We start from the raw sequence: 2,947 nt of genomic DNA on the forward strand, positions 1-2,947 counted from the left end.
TCACAGAAACTTCTAAATGTGTAAATAGTACTAATAAAAATTAAATTAATTCTGCATATCAGTATTATATATTTGAATAATAATAATCTATTGATTTGAAGTAAATTAAATCTAAATATTCTTCTTTCTTAGCCAACCATTGCATTTCTTAACATCTCTATATGTTTATGTCGTGGCCTACATTGTAAGTTAAGATTACAGTCTATGTCCCAGATAGTACTGTAAATACTACAAATGACATTCAATGTTTGACAAAACACTTTTAATCATTCAAACTTTGATATAAGTAAGAGCGGGTGTGACACTGCATTTCAAACCAACCTGACCACAAACAAAATTCTTGTAAAAACAAAAATGAATAAAACTGCCATATTACACGATCTGTCCATACACATATTTGTTTGCATACTTTCTCAATTAGATCAATAACGATCTTGAAGAACAATCCTCCAGAAGTGTATGTACCACAACATAAAACATATAAAAGTGCAATTTGTACATAGTAAAGCATTTTTACTTTGAACTGACCACAATTGAAATTTCACTTACATTCGTGGGATAGAGTCAAAAACAGTACTAACTTACAAACTTGGCACTTTCAAATGTGCAATTCTCAAGCAAAGTAGAAGCTGAACATTGTGTAGCACAAAAGTGTGCACTGCGACCACAGTCTCATTTCAAGCCAGACGTTTGCTCTTGAGGGACTGGACTTTGTTTGACAGCTTTGAAGCATCCAGTTCCAAAAAAAGTTTTTGGTATACCTCAAAGGTATACTTCAGCTTCCTGGGATAATCAGTATTCATTGTGTAGGTCAAGCCAAGGAGTGGAGAGCAAGCCCTGACAATACCTTCAAGTCCTGTGATGACTTCCACTCCCTCAATAACAGTTCCAATGTCCTTTAGGCTGTCACTTGCAGAAGCCCCGGCCTTCATGATCACAGTAATTGCCACTACGAGCTGTTCAAGTTCCTCCAAGTTCTCAGTGGCCTGCTTGTCATCAGTGTCATATAGCATATAGTAGCATATCACATCACTAGATGATACATTTTTAATAAAGGGCCTCTGTGGATGACAAATTAAAGCAAAATTTCAAGTTCAAGTTTATTTAGAGCCCTAAAAATCATCATACATCTGCATCACTCTACTTGACAACAGCATCTAATCAAGGAATTACAGTCCTTGAATTAGTTTAATGCAAATTAAGTTCACCTACGTTGAATTCTTTGACGAGATGTTCCTCATGTTCTGCAAGGTATTGTATAAGGCACTGAAGGACAACCTCTCTAGTCTTGACAAGTATTGTACCTCCAGCAGTTCCATTATGATCTTCAGTTTTTGTCCAAATGCTCCACCTTTGGCACAAAATAGTGCCAGTAGGTTGTGGTGTAAAGGTCCAATGCAGACATAAATTTAGGTTCCAGATGCACAGTGGTTATTCTCTAAGATTCTGCACTGATCTGAAACACAAAGGCAACAAAAGTGACAGAAAGGTATCAGCTCAGGTATCACATTGTTGTCTTTTTTATTTGATAAACGTGGACGCTTATACTAAAAAATGAACTAAATGGGTTTTATAATATAAAAAAAAGCAAAACAACAGCATGGGCGATGGGCAAGTAATGTAATCAGTGTATAACCGAACACCATGTATCACCAGTAACATGTTTTGCTTAGCCCAAACCCTCCCCTGCCACCCAGCCTACCAACTTTTCTGGCAGGGACTCCACTGCTGGCTTAACAACAATGCCCCCTCCCCATTTCCATGTTTGTACGTTTTACACAGAACAGCGAGGTGGAATAACGGCACAACATTCCTGCCTTGAATACGCTGTAAAAGGGGCTACAGTCTTTACAGTACACCTAGCCTAGTGTGACAAGCTAACATACACAGGCCTCGACACACTTCTAACACACTAGTTCCAACACAGACGTGCGGCATCGCAGTTCAGAAAATAAGATGCTTGCTATACTTCCGGTGATAACCCCCAACATTTCCCTTTATCAAAAGGTTTCTAACCCTAACATGAAACCCAATAAACTTATCTACACATATATCATCACACATATCAACAACACTTAAGGAAGATATGAAGCATGATAGCAGAAATGCTAATATTCTGCTGAGTCTCTCTCTCTGTGGTCGCTCATTTTGTATTGTAATATAGCATTAATTATTATACCACCATACATGTGTTGTCTATACCAACCCAGTGAAAACAAAATAAGTTTCCTTACCTTAGATGAGTAATGTGGAAGAAGAGGGGCACTCGCCTCCTGCGCTTTCTTCAAACGTGGCTAGATGATAGCCTGCTGCATTCAAAAAAGGCACTTTGACAGTAAGTGCTTTTCAATTAAAAACTGCCTGATTTCATTAGGTTGGATTCAGTCAATATTCTCTCTATTTGGAATCATATAAACAGGGTGCTTATGTTTTATTTAACTAGAATAAGTGGATTTTATTCCAAACATTTTTATTTGATACTTACTTAAATAATTGCCACAAAATCAAGGACATAATCTATCTACATGACCACAGAACCATTTTTTACAGTGTAGACAGACTTTTACTTTTAAATTCAAATATGCATTAAAGAGGAAAAGGTTTAGGTTTAGATATTCATTTAAAATCCTCCGTGATGCATTTATCCAATGTCTGTTCTGAATGTTCCTGAACTAAATATATGTTTTAAAACAATATAGCATTGTTTCTCAGTCATGTGATTATAAAATCAGTCATTTTTTAAAAAGCAAGAAAGAAAAACAAAACATAATTTTTCAAACAAAGGCTGATGGGGATTGTGCTAGACACACAAACAGTTCTACAATATGTTGATGTATCTAATGGTACACTTAAAGGGATAGTTCACATTTTTTGAAGCGGGGTTGAATGAGGTACTTATACATAGTCAGTGTATTATCTGCAGTAGACAGAGGTCTGCACACCTCCA

The 2,947-nt window shown here is 36.5% G+C and overlaps 1 long non-coding RNA gene across 1 annotated transcript; it reads right to left on the reverse strand.

Moving 5' to 3' along the window:
• Nucleotides 1-313: 313 nt before the first annotated feature.
• On the reverse strand, nt 314-2,327 carry LOC121911261. The gene is made up of 3 exons (XR_006099802.1): nt 2,235-2,327; nt 1,213-1,456; nt 314-1,061 (listed from the first exon to the last, which is right to left on the reverse strand). It is a non-coding gene; the product is annotated as an uncharacterized LOC121911261 (long non-coding RNA).
• Between the last annotated feature and the right edge of the window lie 620 nt (nt 2,328-2,947).

Source organism: Thunnus maccoyii, chromosome 14 (assembly GCF_910596095.1).
Source record: "Thunnus maccoyii chromosome 14, fThuMac1.1, whole genome shotgun sequence".
Classification (NCBI taxonomy): domain Eukaryota; kingdom Metazoa; phylum Chordata; class Actinopteri; order Scombriformes; family Scombridae; genus Thunnus; species Thunnus maccoyii.